Source organism: Panthera pardus, unplaced genomic scaffold (genome assembly GCF_024362965.1).
Source record: "Panthera pardus isolate Hobbes unplaced genomic scaffold, ASM2436296v1 HiC_scaffold_17, whole genome shotgun sequence".
Lineage (NCBI taxonomy): Eukaryota > Metazoa > Chordata > Mammalia > Carnivora > Felidae > Panthera > Panthera pardus.
Window position 1 is genome coordinate 109580107 of NW_026526732.1, and position 18911 is coordinate 109599017.

Sequence of the window (18911 nt, forward strand, 5' to 3'; positions counted from 1 at the left end):
CGGAAATTGGCTTCAGCCTCTGATTGCAGTCCCAAACCTGCTCTTTGCGAAGGGGACCGTGGGGGTAACATGTCTTCCTAACGTCTCTGTTGCCTGGATTCATTTTGTTCTTAAAACAGCGATGTCGATTGACATCTTGCACACGGGAAAATAAAGTCACGTAGAACCCCCACGTCGGGGTCTTCCGATGGGGAGGGGAAAGTCCCACCGATCACCCTGCTGGACCAATTCCTTGCCTCGGACCTCAAAACCGAGGCCCAATTCCTCCTCCGATGTCTGCATTACGGAATGCCTTTTCTCCACGCACAGGGCAGTGGTTCCTTGGGACCTCTCCATAGAATTCCATATGAGATCAGATTCGAAAGAGTTTCACACCCAAGGGCCTTGGGGTCAATGCCATCTAGCATCTAGGGATGCACTCTGACCCCCGCCCCGCCCGACAGCATGCAGTAGGCCCTCAAATGAAGATTTGCCGGATGAGTAAAGGTGTCCAACCCCAACAGAGTTACTGGAGAGTACCTCCGGCCAGACCCTCACGATAATGCCCTGACCTCCCGGCCTCCCGGCCTTCGCGCTCAGCTTAGTGCTGCCCCCTGTTGGCATGTTACTGAAATGCAAACTCAGATACAGCCCAGACTAAATTCATTTACCAGCAAACTTAGCTACAGAGACTGTCCAAATGCTTTATCCTGACATCCAAAGCCATTCGTGAGGAGGGCTGGCCCGTCGAACACCTTCACTCCTGGAATTTTTTCCCGTGCACGCTCGAGCAAAAGCAAGTCCTTCCTAATTTGCCTTCAAACCCTGTTGTTTCATTCTTCAGGGACTTGGCAGATTCTCTTGGGTTAAAGCAGATGAACGGCTTCTCATCCTCAAAACAGTTGTGAGCACCGCCTTGAGTGGAGGTGCACAGAGAAAGAGAACAACGAATTGAGAAAGCTCAGATTTTTCTTCCCCTTCTGGCCTGATTTGACAGGCAGTGCCCGGAAAGAAGCACAGATTTTCTTCCGAATGGAAGAAAACCCAGCTTCCGATCAAAGCCTTAGATTCAGTTTCGGGGGTGGAGGCAATGAACCGATTCCAGACTGCCACACTCAGATTCCCACTGAGGGCGCCACAGTCACCACCTGAGTATTAACCGCTACATGATCACGGCCGGCCACTAGCAAAACCCGATCACTTCCATTTCTTACAAATTAATCGTGGCAACTGCCTCTTCCTTAAGCCACTAAGAGCTCCAAAAGGGGTGCTGTGTGATTGCCAAGCAGAAACGAGTATTCTAAAACGCCACGGGTGACGTGTTCTTGCCTCCTTTCGGCTGTGCGCAATTATCTCGTCCGTTCCAGGAAACCAGAGGGCCCCCTAGCGAGCATGTGGCCTCAGTTTAAGAATGGTTCCTCCTTGAATTGACCCTATGAAAGAGTACAAGACAGAGGGAAACTGTCCCCTCCATGTCACCAATGTCTGAACAGGCGATAGCTGGGACCAGCATCGTCTTAGACAGGATCTAGACCGTCAACCTTTCAAGAAGCCTTTACTCTAGAGGAAGTATGGAAAATGTAACAGCAATTTCACATACTTTCCGGTACAGAATTAAAAAAAAAAGAAGAAGAAGAAGAGAGAGACAGGTGGGGCATTGATGTAGCTGGAGAGGTCGGGAAAGGGCTCTCTAAGGCCGTGACATTTGAGTAATGGCCTCCGTGATGCAAGAGAGTCAAGTCTGGACACAGAAGAATTGAGAGGCTGACAGCTGAGGTGGGGACCTCTCTGGCCCTTGTTGCCAGAACCTCATGCTGGGCTCTTGGTGTGTCTAAGGCTTCGGCTCAAGGTGAAGAAGAGGAAAGGCCGTCAGCGTGGGATGAGATGCAGGGACGTCCCACGGGCCAGCCCGCTAGGAGTCATGACCTTCCCGAACTCGCCCTTGCTGGAACTCTCACTAGATCTGACACCTGCTGGGGAAGGAATTACCCTACAGCATTTTCTGCTGGGCATTTACTGTGTGACTGGGTCAACCTGCCGCTGACTGGGTCCCTTGACAAATAGCTGTCTTGGGGCACAGAGGTGGCCTTGGAAAAGGTTCTCATTGGTTCTGTTTGTGACCTAGCAGGTGATCCCCAGGAATTCGCCCTGGGTGTCATTAAAACCTGGGAGCACGATGGTAGGGGTGAGGCCCAGGCACCTTTAACCGCCTGCCGCCACGCACCGCCTGTTCCCGACGTGCCTGCGGGCGTTTTCTCCGACAACTCTGGGTCACAGCCTTTGTTTCCGTCACTCTGATCTCAGGGCCGCCCCGTGCAGAGGCCTCCGATCCACACTTGCCTCCATCTGACATCGGGCGTCATCCTTCTCCCTTTCCTTCCCGGGCTAAATAAACCTTCACGCAAATCTCAATCGCGGGGAGCAGGGGGCCCTTTCCGCCACCCCCGAAATCCGCTTCTTCGGGCCCGGAGAACCGGGAGTGGCCGTCGGCGCATCCCCGGGCTCGGACGCCCCTCGCGGCCTGCCTGCGACCGCCTTCCGTCCCGCGGATCGCGGCCTGTCGGGCTTCTTCCCCTCCCCGTCCCGTCTGCGCCGAGAAAGAAGAAACAAAAAATCCAAAGTCCGTTATTACCTCCGTTTGAACTTGCCGTGCAGGTCAGAAGCCCCGCGGTTGCCCCGGGGCGTGGAGGTCGCCGCCGCCGGCAGGGGGAGGACGGCGCGGGAGGGGGGAGAGGGCGGGCTCGCGTCCCCCCAACCCCGTCTCGGGCGCAGTGCGGCTGCGGGGACCCCGCTGTCCCCGCCCGGCCGCCCCGAGGCACTTCGTCGTTCACTCCAGTAATTAAACAGGCCTCGCCCTCCCCCCAGGGCGTTCCTACGGCCGCGCCTGCGCTCCCCTCCCCCATTCTCCCCACCTCCCCCCGGTACCCTCCGCGCCCGCATCCCCCCGGGAGCAGTTTGGTGCCCACGCTCCGCGGCGGTCGTGCTTCTCCGCCCTTCCGTGGGGCACATTCGGGGTCCGGCTGTTCGTCTGCAGTACGGACCGGGACCGCCAGGCGGCGCACGTTTACCCGGGCGAAGGCGCATCCCGGAACAGAGGAGAGGCGCCCCCACGCGGGGTTTCCGTGGTGTAGCGGTCATCACGCTCGCCTCACACGCGAGAGGTCCCCGGTTCGAGACCGGGCGGGAACAGCGTGCGTCTTTTTGCCTCCGCGACCCGGGGCCGTCCCGCCGCCCCCTCCGGAGGCCGCCTCGGCGCGGGGATGTGGGGGTCCCGTCCCGGGGGACTCCCTCCCGACCCGAAAGGGCGCGCTTCTGTCCCGGAGAGCGCGCGACGGGAGGTTCTGGCGGCACCAGATCTTTTGGCGACTCTGTCCCCCTCCGCCCCCCGCGGAGGGACCGGTGACCGCTCCGCCCCCGGCCTGGCGAGTCTCGAGAAGATGCGCGCTGAGCTGAATCCACGTTCCGCGTCCATGCACTTGACCCGCCCGGTACTCTGGGTCCCCAAGGATGGGGAATAATGGAGACCACGCATCTCCTTATTAAAGAAAACTTGGAAGGACCCATAGCACGTGTCTGGGGAATTAGCTCAGGTGGTAGAGCGCTCGCTTAGCATGCGAGAGGTGGTGGGATCGATGCCCACATTCTCCACTTTTGGCCTCGGCCCCACAAACCCCTAGCACGTAGACTGTTAGGTTGTAAAATCTATGACCCAGAAGGACGAGTCACTGCCAGTTGCTGTTTTTCTCCGTTGTCCCTTGCAGCCCGGCCCTAAGTGCAACACGGCTCAGGCACGTGCAACGCGCCTAAACCAGATTCAGAGAGTCCAGTAAACCCAAGAGGGATAAATCCAAAGAAAATCACACCCGAGCACATCACAGTCAAACCGCTGAAGATGAAAGAAAAGCACGTGAAAGCTGCCAGGGGAGAACGAAACCACAATCTGCATGTTTGTGGAATTCTTATCAGAAACCATGGAAGCTAGAAAGACAGGGAAGGATGTTTTTCTAAATGCTAAAAGAAAATAATTGTTAAGCTGAAATTTTATCTATAACAAAAATATCCTTCAGACATGAAGGTGAGATAAATACATTTCTCACTTGAAAGAGGACCGAGAAAATCCACTGGTATCAGAACAGCTTAAAAAAAAAAAACAAAAAACTGGACTGAAGAGAATTGACAGGGAATTTGGAGCATCGGCAGTGAAGGAAGGGGTGCCGGAGTGGCTCAGTCGGTAGAGCATCTGGCCCTTGATCTCAGGATCGTGAGTTCAAGCTCCATATTAGACACAGGACCCACTAAAAAATAGGTGAAGGAATAATTTCTCAGCAGAAAAGCGAGTATGATAGACTGATATTCTCTGGAGCTCTTCAAAGTCCTTTTTATAATTTTTTAAGTAAGGTCCTGATAACCGAAAGCAAAACTTATAACACTGATTAATTTTCATTTCATCTAAATACACTATATTCACAACACAAATGGGTTAGAGTTAAGGGATCTAAAAGGTGATAAGGTTTCTAGGTTCGACTTGAATGGTATGACATTGATTCTAAAATAGACTGCAAAATGTTAAGTATGTATAGGGTAATACATGTGCCAATTGCTATTATTAATAACCTAGATAATGGCTACCTACCTATACAAATAGGTATAGTAAAAAAAAAACACACACACACAAACACAAAAGACAAATTAATAGTGTGTTTCTAAAAGTCAAAAGGAAGTAAGAAGACAGAAAAAGGAGAATGAAGCACAGAATGAACAAAGTAAAAATCATAGACCTAATACACAAACATATCCTTAATAACATTAAACGTAACTGGTCTAAACACAGCAGTTACATACTAGAGATGGCCAGAATGTATGAAAAATAAACCATGGCCCAAACATGTGCTGATTATAAGAAACTCACCTCAAATATAATGGCTTCGGTAGAGTAAAAGTAAAAGAATGGGGAAAATTAAGCCACTAAGGAAAAAAAAAAGTGAATTGGGTATGTTTATATCCGACAAAGTAGATTTCAAAGCAGAGAAACTTTCCACATATAAAGAGAGAGGTGGTGTAATTATTTGGTGTCTGTTCACCCAAGAGATGGAACTTCTAAAGGTGTAAAATTGATACTTCAGGAGTTTACAGAGTTATCTATCTGTAAATGCCCGGGGGGCGGGGAGAAAGTGGTGAAACTGGGAATTGCGTCATTTCCTTCCCATCTCTTGTGGGCTGGGGTCGCCAGATTCCTTCTGGAGCTCCTGAGCTGAGCACCAGGCCCAGCCAAGAGCATCTCCCCAGCAAATAAGTCCTGAATTAATGGAAGAGAAATGATAGATGCAAAAGAATTGCACAAGAACAAAGTTCGGTAATTATCAAGTCCCCGGATGTGGGAGTTGCAGGAGGAGAATGAGTGAAAACTGACTTGGAAGGCTAAGCCCAAAGGCCGGCACGCAGAGGGCTAGACGGGCTACTGCGGACAACAGCGACGTCTTGAGTTGGAGCAGAGAAAGAGCTCCCACCGTGCAGTCTAACAAATCTGCTTCTCCATTCGGGTTTTGCCACTGAGCAGCTCTGGGAAATTAGGAGCAATACTGAATTTATCTGAACCTCCATTATATCTGGGAAGTGCAGATTTTCATAAATAGTTGTGTTGCCCGAATCCTACTGGACTCTGTGAGATAAGCTCCACAAATCTCTCTATAATTACTGGTGCGTCACAAAGCAAAGCAAAGAGCAAGGCTTTTACTACGTTTGGTTTGTGCTTTTCGCAGGGAGGATGCCTCCAGTCAGGTAGATGTCAGGGGAGGTAAAACAGAGGAAGACAGAGAAGTACGGGCTGTGGACAAATGTGAGGATTATTTACTCACTTATATTCATTCATTAGTTCATTCATTCATTCATTAGTCCTCCAGGCTGTGAACTCCTCTTAAATAAGCACCTCGTATGTTTATTTCCAACAAAGGAGACCTTGGAAGGCGTAAGATCGCCTGAGATCTCCGAGGGCAGGAACAACCACATCACTGGAACCCCGGAGCAGCAAAAGCCAGGAATTACTATCCCCCGTCCTGCAGCCCCGATGGACCTAGGCTTGGGCGGATTCCCGGAAAAGCCTGGACTTCACGGATCTTGGGCGTAAATTCCTTCGGGTGCAGCATTGGCTTATATGGAGTGATTTTCAAGTAGCATCGATTGTATTTCTTGAAAGCTGGAAACCAATAAAGCAGCGGTGCTTGGAAAATATTTGATATTTTACTTTAAATGGGAGCACCCCCTGCAAGCTGCCCTCTTAGCGCAGCCGGCAGCGCGTCAGTCTCATAATCTGAAGGTCCTGAGTTCGAGCCTCAGAGAGGGCAAGCGGAGTCTTTTTCTTCACGGTTGGCCAGAACCTAAAATTACTTTGATTTAAAAAAAAAAAAAGAAGAAGAAGAAGAAAGAAAGAAAGAACACAAAGTAAAATTATCAAGTGGCTCCTGATAAGGATTTTTTTTTTTTCAAAACTGACTCAGTACTTGCTGAGGACAGTGAAATCAGTTTTGTAGTTCGTTGGGCTTCCCAGTGGTTTCAGGAAAATGAACGCTGGAGAAACTCAGATTGTGCCAGAAACTACAAGCTATACTGTGTTGTTGGTCTTCTTCTCTGTCTTATGCAAGAAGCAGGGGAAATTTCTCTTCCAACTCCCCGCTCTGAAGGTCGCCCAAGCGCAATTAAGGGGTAAGAGAAGTGTAAAATCCTTTTTGTCTCTTTTAATCCTTCAATAAATATTTCTAGAGCACATCTAGCTGATTAATGGGCAGTTCTGGGGGCAGTAATTAAAGAGTGTAACAATGCAAAAACCCCCTCCCTCCCGGAGCTGCATCCCTGTGCAGGGGTGGGTGTGAGAGGAACAGACAAGAAGCAAATAGGAAAAATGAAGGATGACCCAGTGACAACGTTTACTGTGGGGGGATCGGTCGACAGTAAAGGGGGGCGGGAGCGTGGAGGTGGTTCGTTCAGCTTTCCGGGAAAGAGTCAGAAGAGTTAGCACCTTGAAGATACTTCTCAGTCTCTCCTTCTTGCTTGTTGAGATCCTTGTGCCTTAGTTCTTCTAACACTGTCACTAGCGTAATTTTTAGCCATCAAGGCGACTGGGGCGGGGGGGAGGGGGGTAGGAGAGCTATCTGCAGGTTGAGGTTAGAGTTCACCACCAGGGTTCTCGTCTTGGACAGAACAGCCTTTCTTCTACGTGGAAAACGGAGCTCCTGGGGAAGGGAAGAGCCCATGAGGGCTTGAGAAATGGATTGTTCTCTGGGCAAAGCAGGAAGCCGGGCTGCGGGACGTAACGTGCGCAGGTAGCAGGGTCCCGGTCCCCGGATGAGTTCGGGACGTCGGGATGGTGAAGCAGCGGACCTGACTCAAATGTCCGTGGTGGAGAGAAACGTTCTCGATTTCGTTCCGCGCTTTGCCGGGCACGTGCATCGGAGTTGTTACCTACTGAGTTCAGGCGAGGAAGGGAGAAAAGAAACAGGTGGTTTCTTTCACGATGGAGAAAAGCCTTTTCCCATGATTTCTGACTCCACGTCTCGAACATCCCTGACAGATAATTAGGATGAAAAGAGATTCTGACGCCTGGAGCATCGGTGTTGATCTTTCCTGACCATTTCTTGACTTCTCTAAAATTAAATGCTGAGTAAAAGCCAGTTTCGATGTCCTCTCACGAATTCTTCCTCCTCCCCCTCCCCCTCCCTTATCCTTGTCCCGGAATCCTAGCGTCCCTTTATGCCAATCCTATCTTTCTCTGGAAGTTAGGGAGAGGGATCAAGCCTGACCCAGTGACCGGGGCCACGCTGGGAGGGGCTGGAGGTGCAGATGTGAGGCCCAGGGGTCCCCCACGTTCTCCTCCTAGGTGGCCATATCTCCAAATCGGGTGCCAATGGCAGCCTTGCTTTTACAGAGAGATACACAACTTCTGGGACAGCCCTGTCATTTCAACGGGGCACCCCACCCGGCTGGGACCTTTCATTTGCATTCTGGCTGCCGTTCAAGATAGTGAAAGCGTTTCGGAGCTAGATTATTGTCATGAGACAAACGGTAGGTCTCCCTTTCCCCCACACTCCCTGACAGAAAGAGCAGTTTCTGTGCTTTTGCTGAAGTCATATTTGAGATGCTCTGCCCTCGGTCGGGTCGTCTTCAATGGTAGTGACGTAACCCCACGGACCTGGTGAGATCCACACAATGGGCTGGGGCACGTGCCCAGAAGGACCACAGGTCAAAAAGAGGCTCAGAGCATGAGAATTGGGTCAGATGTTAGAATGCCCTTCTTTGCAGTGAGTCGCGGGAAAGACCCCTGTTTTCTCCAGCAACGATTCTTCCTTCCTTCTTAATAGGCTCCTGCAGTCCCTAGGGTTTCTCTCCTGAACTCAATCCCAGGGAACGTCGGGCCTTTTGTAAAAAAAAAAAAATGGCAATGTATGCATTTCTGGTGCTTTTCTGATTTCACGCCCAGGGCAGCTCAGGCTTAGCCTTTGACCCACACTCTCTGTCACCGGGCTGTAGACAAAGAAGAAAAACCTGAGAAAGAGCTGGGGAGAGGGTGACCGTCATCTGCACCGGGCTGTGCTGGGCGTTTCCGACTCAAGATTCCCAGCTTTTGGCTAGTGAGAAGGTGGGCCTCCGGCCCTATTTTCTGGACAGAGAGGTCCTGGTGAGAAGAAGGCCTCCCCGCTTAGCCTCGGGAAGCGAAGAAGGCCGGCGAGGGGCACCTAGAGACACAGGGTGAAAAGGGAACCTGTGGGTCTGCGGTGTCTGTGCCCCATGTGTCTGGAGGGGAACACAAAGGCCCAGGCTGTCACGGGCAAGAAGATGGGGAAACTAGGGGGATTCTCAGAGAAAGGCCATGAAAGGAGAGTAGAAGTACGATCTTCCTTAGGGAGATTCATGACCCGTCTGCCAGGACCCATTCATGCTCTTATTCACATGACAGATGTGTGGATCTGTCCACTATGGACATGAGTGGATCTGGGCTTCCATTCACGAGACATTAATTAAAAATCTCTTCCGTATCCGCCGCTTGGGCTCAAGACTTCCCCGTGCCCGTGATTCCTTCTTCTCCCTCCGATGTCTACACCCGGTGTCTCGATGACTGCTGTACATCCGTCCTCCCCAACCTCTGCAGAATCCTTCTCTCTCTTCCCACTCGTGAATCCCTTCACCCATTCTATGATGTTTACGGAGCATGTGTTTATTCTCTGCGGGCAGCACCCTGGGCCCTGAGGATACAGACTCATGGTACTCGGAGGCTCGAGAGTTAACAGGACAAACCCCAACCCTTTGACATCTCCCCAGTGTCTTTCCGTTCTCGTCAGTTTCGGTGTCCCCATTGCCAACCTCGCTGGCATTCCACATTAAAAACCGTTCCTACAATGTTACTTTGGTTATGTAAACCATCTGCCTGGAGTTTTCTGAAAGGTTCTGGAGCTCCACACTATCTCCCCAACATAGAGCCTCCCTATGCAGGTTTCCTAACCACTGCCTCCCTCCGTGTCTGTTTCACACACACACACACACACACCACCCTAACTGAACAGGTATATTTCTTAACACAGGAACTCCTACGTACGTGCCTGTTCTTTCTGCCCTGTTGACGCCTCCTCGAGACTCCTCAACGTCCATTTTTTATGTCTTCACGCTGATACGATCTCTCCTCTTAGTTCCTATAGCTCTGCCTGTTTGGGATTTTCTGTTTTGTATTACTTTGTATTTTTTTTTTTTTCCGGCTCTTCTCCTGGTCGTGGATCTGTAACTGCCACACGACTTGCTTTACGTAGGAAGACTCGAACACCAATCTCGGAACAGCCTCAGGGCGTGGGTTTCCGTAGTGTAGTGGCTATCACGCTCGCCTAACACGCGAGAGGTCCCCGGTTCGAAACCGGGCGGAAACAGTCGGTTTCTTTTGCCTTCCCGGAGAAATCACCGGCTCCTATTCTAGGCAGCCCCACCTGAGAGGAACGAGTGATCATCTCCCTTTCGTTGTTGGGTTTTTGTTTTTGTCTTTAGGACACAGAGAACCATCCTGAGATAGCTGGGCCACTTTAGCCGATGTATTCTGGATGAGCCCATTCCCTGAGATGTGTCTTCTTCTAGTCCCGGAGAATCTGAAACGTGCAAGTTTGGGGACTCCGGAGTCTTCCCGTGGCTGCTTTCTCCTCCTTCCCCTGGCAGAGGAAAAGGTACCCGTCGCTCTCTGGCCCTGGGTCATCTCGGAGAAGACACGCCCTTAGTGGCTCCTGATTTCATACTAAAGGCTCTGACATTTTCTGTGCTGGGGGCCGCCCAGGACAGTGAGCACTGACTGAGGGGAGGACCGGTAAGGTCAAAGACTGGAGGCGAAAGTGGGTGAGGTGGGGAATTAGCTCAGGCGGTAGAGCGCTCGCTTAGCATGTGAGAGGTAGTGGGATCGACGCCCACATTCTCCAGACTCCACTGTTTTGACCCAATGCTACAGCTCACAACTCCACACCTTCCAAACCATTGAATTCACGGAGAAAATATTAGACACTTTGAAACCACTAATTTGGATGCTTTTTCGTGCCTTGCCTCAGCAAGTTCAAGACCAGCCTTCTTTGGCTCTACCTGTGCGGGGTAAGGAGATCTACAATCAATTTATGACTTGTTTTGTTTCTGCAGAGGAGCTGTGATCCCAAGGGACACGTTCAGTTGCTCTTTTTCTCCATTTCTCCTGCAGCTTGGCCCTCCTGACAAGCGCAGGGCAGAGCAGAGTGAGGAAGGATCCAACTTCCTTCTCAGTGGATTGAGATGGTGAACCCCAAGTAACCAGAAAATACTGGGGAAGACACGTGGAAAGCAAACACGTCAAGTTGTTTATGAACCCTTGAACGCACCAGGCGAGCTGTGGACAAGGGGCTCTGACCCTAAACAACACGGTATAGACTTTGAGAACCGCACTGAGCGGTAGCCCGCTGCCCCGGTCCACACTGGCCACTGGGGTGCACACACTCCAGAGATCTCCAAAGAGTATTATAAAGGCTTTGAAAACGGAAGGGACCTTGAAACCATAGCACATCGAGGGCTGGTTGGTACTTGGAACTTGAACACAAGGCAAAATACCCACCAAAACAAAGCTTCTCTGTAAGATTTGAGTGAGACACAAAGCCTTATAACATAATATTTAAGTGGCCAGGTTCTCATCCAAAATGATTCAGCATATAAAGAACCAAGAAAGTCTTCAATCACTTGGAGGAGAGAATCAACAGATACCAATATTGAGGTGACACACGTTTTGGAATCACCTGACAAGTACTTTACAGCAGTAATGATTAAATGCTCCAAGAACCAGGGCAAAGAGTTCTTTGAAATGAACGGAATGTTGGAAAATCTTAGCAAATAATCTGAAGATGTAAATCCAAGTTGAAACTTCAGAACTGAAAAGGGTATGAACCAAAATTATGAATGAAAACACTGGATTGTCTCAATAGCAGAAGGAGATGGCTGAGAAACTTTCGGGCAGTATGAAGGCAGAACAATATTAAGTACCCAATCTAAATGGCAGAGAGAAAAGTGCTTTTAAAAGCTGGACAGAGCCTCAGGGGCAAATAGGAAAATCACAAAGAAATTATATTTACATCATTGCAGAAGAAGAGGAGAAAGAGGTCATTGAAAAAAGGAAAATAATTGAATTATTAATGGCTGAAGATTCCCCAAAACTTGGCAAAAGACATAAATCAGATTCAAGAAGTTCAGCAAACCTCAAGCAGGATAATGTGGGTAAATCCACACACAGACATGTCACAATCAGCCTGCTGGAAACAAAAGGGAAAAAAATCCTGACAGCATCAAGACAAAAACCAAAAGGAAACTACAATCTGGATGATGAGATGTATTTCTCATCAGAAACCACAAGGACCGGAAGGAAATGACATAACATCTATTAAATGCTGAAAGAAAGACCTGTTAACCCCAGAAGGCTCAGGAGAGCAAAAATTATCCTTTGGACATAAAGGTGAAAGAAATACATGCTCACTTAAAGGTAACACTAAGAGAACCCGCTGCTAGCAGATGTGCTAGAGAAGAATTCGTAAAATTGGGAGACAAGAAAAGGGATACCGGAAGGAAACTTAGATACAAAGAATGAATGAACGATAGCAGAGAGAGGCAATAGCCAGGCAAATGTGACACACTGTTGTTCCCTCTTGAGTTCTTTAAAGTAGGGTTGACGATCGAAAGTGAAAATGACAACATTGTCTGATGGCGTTTTCACTGTATCTCTGTGTACCATACAGATAACATAAGGAGGTTCCGGTAAAGAGATTACAGGGTCGTGAGGTTTCTTTATTTAACTTGAATGGCAAGTTAATGATTCGAAGTATCCTGTGAAAAGTTCTGTATGCGTCTGGTAATTGCTGGACCGCTTACTGACAACATTTAAATAAGCCAAAAGTATCTAGCCAGAGAAACAAAAAGAAGAATGAAAAACAAAGGGAATAGGCCATTAATCAATTAAGTAGTAAACTGATAGGCAAACCCATCGAAATATCAGAAAACTAAACGTAAATAATCTAAACATATCAATCAAGAGTCAGATGGTCAGGATGTATTAAAATAGATTTCTCGCGGTAGGAAACTCACTTCAAATATCCTTATATCTGCGATTAAAAGGTATATGCAATAACTAGGATTTAAATAAAATTTTGAAAAAGAAAAAAAAGAAGTTACGTGCAAGATTGAGAGTCATACACAAGACTGAAAGTAAAGAAAGGGGAAAGGTACACCATACAAGCATCAAGCCAAAAAAAAGCTGAAGCGGATATATCAGTATCGATAGATTTCAAAGCAAAGCAACGCTTCCAGGTATAAAGAGAAGTGTTACAGAGTTATAAGGTGTCAACTCACCAAAGGAATAACCGTGTATTCCCTAAATGTGTATGCCCCTGGCCACAGAGCTTCAAAACTCATAAACAAAAGCCAATAAATCTGAAAAGAAAAATAGAAAACCCCACAATTATAGTGGCAGACGTCAACACTCCTCTCTCATGCATTGATGGGCTGAGTAGGTAACGAATCAACAGACATAGTGAAGAATTGAACGCCATCCACGATCTAATTGGCCTTATAGAGCAAAATCACGATACAGACACGTTCCCCGGCGAACTGGGAGACCCTGGGCCCTGGGGCCTTGACCCATAGGAGTCAGACCCATAGGAGTGGCCGAAGGTTTCTGGTCTCGTCTTGAGAAGGAATTCGAGGACAGACACGCAGCACGCGGGTCAAGCCACACAAGCAAGAAAGTTTCTTAAAGTGAAAATCACACTCTGGAGATAGGAGAGGGGGTGAGGGACAGAGAGAGAGCTGCACGCCCTGGGGTTGGGCTTCCATCTTTTACTGACGGTCGTGAGCCAAGGGACGGAACGTTCATTACTTGGGGCTGGGTTCCCACTTTTCCTCCTCTCTTGCTCAGGGGCTTGCTGTCATGGCCCGGCCCTCTTGGGCCCATCTGGTGTGCTGGGGCTTCTCGGGGAGTGAGGCCCCGACAGACCCTCCCTGAGGCTGGGCATGGCCTCCTCCGTGCTGGCCTCCAGGCTTCCTCTTACAGCTAACTAACTGCCTGCTCTGACAGAAGGGCAAAGAGTTGAGAGGAAAGCAAGATCCTATCAAAACTAAGAAATCAAGAGTGGAAGCGTGATATTAACGAGACTGATATTTTAGAGTCAGTTATTGTAAATGTCAGGAAGCCTGCTCTGGGGAGACTGGAAGGGGTCACTTCTTGTCCATATTTATCCTTCCCTCTCTTGGGGTCTGAGGCGGTCAGAGTCCTCTCCCTCATCTCCCGGCCTCAGCCCGGTCCAACCTTCTAGACTTTCCCTGACTTTGGATCTACTGGACACGCTCTATCCTGATCCTGGTACCTCCACCTTGATCCGGGGACACATAGAACCATTCTGAATGAGCCTCAGGGATACGCTCAGAGAAATGGGACCAGTTCCATGTGCTGTAGGCCACCCCCTCACTCGCCCCCCCAGGCACTGTGTTGAGACAGCACGGATCTCACAGGCCTGTAAGGTCCATTTGAAGCCCCGGTCACACTCTTTCCTGCTGCCTGCACACATTTCGTTCGTTCTTCAATCATTAATGCAGACTTTTAAAAGTACTTAGCACAAGGCAATAAGCACCCTGCCCCCGATGCATCCTTCCCCTTACAGTCTAATGGGGAAGATGGCTGAACAACAGACATTCCCAACTTAGTAAACGTCACAAAACATGTTTTCCTGGATCTCTGCGAGAGGCAACAGGGGCCAGGTGCCCCCCAGAAGATGGCTTTGGGTCTAACAAGTAGCTGGACGAGCAAAGAGCAGTGAACGTTTGGGCGGTCTGTCGGAGGCACGTCCTCAAGTCCAGTACCCCTGGAGTCAAGTGCCAGAAAAAGAGGAAATAGGAATAAAGAAGGGGGCAGAGGCCAGGGCCTGAGTTGCTCTGAAAGCTTTACTTACCTGCTCAGGCCAAGGACAGCCCGGCCCAAGTAAGCAGAGCATAAGGAGAGAAATTCACCTGAGGAATCCGGTCACGGTTGGGGAATCTTTGGACATCCGTCCGCCCTACCTACACCCTGTTCAACACTGATGAGCAGAGGAGGCTGAGCTTCACCTTCTTATCCGTTCACGGATTTTTAGGGAGTGGGGACAAAAACCACACGTGGCCCGTACGGGGATCGAACCCGCGACCTTGGCGTTATTAGCACCACGCTCTAACCAACTGAGCTAACCGGCCAGCTGCGGGGAGGGGTCTCCTACACTCAACTAGATAGTCAAGATGAAGATCCAATCGCTTTCAAAGGAAGTTTCCTTTTCGGATTCACCTTGGAGTTTGGAAGACGTTGCGATCCTCGGTTTATTCAAGGCCCGAAATTTCAATTACAATACAGGGCTGCACGAGGCAAGTTCAAAAGTCACCTGCTCGGCTGTCTCGCCACCACCTTATGTGAAAGGCAACCTCAGCCCCCTTCCTGCATCCTCGGGGGATGAAGGGCCTCGTGTTTGCTCGCGGAGCTCCCGCGAGGTGGCAATCACCCCCGCTCTCCGCCTGCGCCTCGTGGCTTCGAACGCAGTGCCCACTGTGCCCTCCACCCATTTTCTTCTAGAGGCAGAACTTGAGCTCGTCCCCCCTTTTTACCTAATTCGGGAAAGCACTCCCACGTTTCTCTTTGCAAAGGTCACTTTGGATAAACACGTCCCATGGCAGTGCTTCGTGACCACATTTCTTGAAACACGTGACGCTCATTGACACCTGTGCCCAGAAAGACTCAGCTTTGAGGTTCCTTCCGACCGAGGGAGCTCCGCGGACCTCAGCGTGGGACGCGATTGACCCGAAGACGATCCTGACGTCCCCCCCGCCCGGCTGGCCGCTCCTGGCGCAGGAATTCACTGGGATTCCGTTCCGGAAGCTTCTGGGAGGCCGGGTAACGGGGTGGGCGGAGCAGCCCAGGGCCCGGACCGAGGCGCAAGACGCGCGGACGGGCACGGTGGCCCTGCCGCGAATCACCGAATAAATAACGGCGTCTCCACCGGCCGCCTCGCTTTCACGGCAGGTGCGGGGCTTCGGGCCTGGATCTTTCTGCCAGGAGCCCGAGTCTTCGTCAGGCTGTTGGACTTGGCCCTCACGCCTCCCCAGTTCACTTCCCACAGGCTGGCCTGTCTTTCCGCGCCGCTTCCTGAAGCCCGTCCACCGGCCCCGCGTTCGCGCCCTGCGCACCTGTTGCTGCCCGCGTCCGCGCTCTGCACGGCCGAATGTTCCCCGTTGGACAGTGGGGCCCGCCCTTCCTCACCCTCTCCCTGCCCTCCCCCCTCCTCCCCCCTTCCTCCTCTCCCTCCTCTTACCCCTCTCCCTCCTCTCGCTCCTCTCCCCCCTCTTCCTCCACTTCCTGGATAGACTGTGGGCCTAGCCTCGGGTAGAGGAGGAAAGAAAACAGGGAGGAAAGCTTGGAGGAAATGGGTTGAGGACACGCATTCCCTCTTTGTTGCTTTTGTCCGGTCCAAAGGCCAAATCCCAAACCGGGGAAGGGAAAGAGGGCAAAGGTAAACACTGCGGAAACGGGCGAGGGCGATGCCGGGTAAGTGTGGGCGATGCCCGGTAAGTGTGTTCTCCCGTGCGACGGAATCCCACGACTGTTCCAGAATCTCCAGAGAACCCAGCATTTTGCTGCATGTCCTTATCACCACGTTTCCCTGAGAATTTGGCCCGTGAAAGAACAGGACGCAGAGAAGAGCCCTTCCTTCTCCCGACCTCCAAGCTTTGAACTTGGTCACCAGCCCCAGGGGTCACCCCGCCCCTCCCCCACGCCCCACCCCTTCCGCGCGGGTCAAACCCCTTGGAACCTGAAAAAAAACAAAATTGAAACAAATATTTTTGAGTTGTCAGAAAAGCAAACCCAAGACACGCTGGCCTGGCCGGGATGTGAGGAAAGGGAACCTTGGTGTGCTGTGGACGAGAGTGCCGACTGGTGCAGCCACTGTGGAAAGCGGTATGGAGCTTCTTTTAAAAAGTAAAAGTAGAAATACCATATGCTCCAGGAATTCCACTACTGGGTTATTACCCACAGAAAATGAGGACACCAATTTGAAAAGTTATGCGCACCCCTATGTTTTCCGCAGCATTATCTACAATAGCCCGGCTGTGGAAGCCCCCCCCCCCCGTGTCTATCCATAGCTGAGTGGATAGAGAAGGCGTGGTGTATATGTACCCAAGGGAATACTCCTCAGCCATGAAATAAAAGAATGAGACCTTGCCATTTGCGTCCACGTGTACGGACGTTGAGGGCATTACGTCAAGAGAGGGAGTCATACCATATGACTTCACTTCTACGTGGAATCTAAAAAAACCAAAAGAACAAACAAACAATAGAAGCAGACTCATAAAGCCAGAGAATAAACAAGCGGTTGGCAGAGGGATGGGGTGGGTGGTGACGAAATTCATAAAGGGGGATGACGAGGTACGAACTTCCAGTTATAAAATAAATAGGTCAGGGAGATGAAAAGTACAGCAGGGGGAATATAGTGATTGATCTTGTGACGACGTCGTATGGTGACCACACCCATCGTGCGGAGCACTGAGTGATGCACAGAGTTGTTGAATCACCGTGTTGTGCATCTGAAGCTAATAGAAACTTGTGAGTCAGCCACGCTTCAGTAGTAACAGTAATGAGAGTTCTGAGAAAGAAGGGAGGGAGGGAGAAGGAAGGAGGGAAGGAAGGAAGGAAAAGGAAGGGGAGGGAGGGAAAGAAGGAGGGGAAGGGGGGAAGGGAAGAAGGACAGGAAGGAATGAAGGGAGGGAGGGAAGGAGGGTAGGAGAGAGTTAAAGAGGGAAGAAAGGAGGGAGGGAAGGAGGAAGGAAGGAAAGAAGGAAAGAGAAAAAGACACCTCCAGCCTGGGGCGCCCGCGGAAACTCCTGGACAGAGGACGCCCCACTCTCAGGTCGGTAGGGAGGCGGTGAGAGAGACTCTGTACCCCCTACCCCCACCCCAGCCCCGCAGCCCTAGGCCCGCGGAGGGAGACGGGAGAGAGTCTGGGGCGCCGAGCACCGCCAAGAGACAGCGACAGCAGTTTTGGGCTCCACCGGAGCGGGGCCCGCGGCTCCGCGCCCCGACGCCCCGCTCTCCCCGCCTCCCTGTTTGTGCCGGAGACCCTTTGGGAGATTCGCTGCGGATTTTCACCGTGACCGCGCGGCCCTCCTGCTGAGGGGGGAGGACACTCAGGATCCTCACAAGCCGAGGACTCACTGCGCAGGAAAAGTCTCCACCCCAAGCCCAGGGACACAGACTAGGCTCCAACGGTCTTCACTCTGATTTGTTCAGGCCCACCACTCAAGGACCAGACCAAAGGTGAACCTGGGTAAGTACGCGAGCGCCTCGTGATCCTCCCACGACCCAGTCCTGCTGATTGAACCAGTGATTCACCTGCTTCACAAAGTCGCACTCTTAAATACAGAGAACAGTCTGAGGGTTGATGGGGGGCGGGGGAGGGGAGAGGGGGAAGTGGGGGGATGGGCACTGAGGAGGGCACTTGTTGGGATGAGCACTCGGTGATGTATGGAAGCGATGAACCACGGGAATCTACCCCCAAAACCGAGAGCGCACTTTACGCACTGTATGTCAGCCAATTTGGCAATAAATTATATTTTTTAAAAAATCCCCCCCATCCCGGCCTAGAAGGATCTTATCAACTTTCGCCCTAAAACTGTCTTAGGATTAATAACTCCATCCCCAAACCCTTCACATCTCTTCTGACCCTGAGTTGAGGCACTCCTGCGACTGCCTGGGGCTCTTCGTCGTTGAGCTGATCCCACAATCTGGGTTTCCTGGGATCAACTTGGTTTTTTTTTGGGGGGGGGGGAGGGGTTTCTAGACAATGTTGATTCTGATCGCTGCCTCGCACATTTATAAATGAACAGGCATTCTCGCTCCACCATTATGTGATTAATTAACATAAATGAACACCCCTGTCTGATTACCTCTAAACGATTATGACATTCCAGTCTCTAAATATCTCTAGAACAGCTCCTACATTCAAGCCCCTCTCCGCTTGGTCTCGGTCTGATGTCCTCAGAGTGTACATCACAAGCCCCAGAGAGAAAAGAAACAAAAATGAGGAAGAGCTGGACTCCATCAAAGTCAAAACCTCTGTGCCTCAAAGGGCACAGAATGGGAGGCAGCACTTGCAAAGCTCACGTCTAATAAGGGTCTCGTACCCAGCGTAGATCAGAATCAACAGCAAATGATGCCACGCATGCAGATCAGAACGAGGGTACGAATTCCTGCCCTCTACGAACGTGGCAACCTAATAAGGAAGAAACTGAGGCAAACCACAATTCTGAGACAGTGGAGCTACTGACGGAGCGCACGGACTGCTGAGGAAAACCTCCCCCCCCCCCACCCCGCTCCCCCGGCACTGAATGCATCGAGG

General features: G+C 50.8%; 5 non-coding genes across 5 annotated transcripts; 4 read left to right on the forward strand and 1 right to left on the reverse strand.

Moving 5' to 3' along the window:
• Positions 1-3095: 3095 nt before the first annotated feature.
• On the forward strand, positions 3096-3168 carry TRNAV-CAC (transfer RNA valine (anticodon CAC)). Its single transcript has one exon. It is a non-coding gene; the product is annotated as a tRNA-Val (tRNA).
• A 386-nt stretch (positions 3169-3554) lies between these two features.
• On the forward strand, positions 3555-3627 carry TRNAA-AGC (transfer RNA alanine (anticodon AGC)). The gene has a single exon. It is a non-coding gene; the product is annotated as a tRNA-Ala (tRNA).
• A 2620-nt stretch (positions 3628-6247) lies between these two features.
• On the forward strand, positions 6248-6320 carry TRNAM-CAU (transfer RNA methionine (anticodon CAU)). Its single transcript has one exon. It is a non-coding gene; the product is annotated as a tRNA-Met (tRNA).
• Positions 6321-9811: 3491 nt separating this feature from the next.
• On the forward strand, positions 9812-9884 carry TRNAV-AAC (transfer RNA valine (anticodon AAC)). Its single transcript has one exon. It is a non-coding gene; the product is annotated as a tRNA-Val (tRNA).
• A 4766-nt stretch (positions 9885-14650) lies between these two features.
• Positions 14651-14724, reverse strand: TRNAI-AAU (transfer RNA isoleucine (anticodon AAU)). Its single transcript has one exon. It is a non-coding gene; the product is annotated as a tRNA-Ile (tRNA).
• Between the last annotated feature and the right edge of the window lie 4187 nt (positions 14725-18911).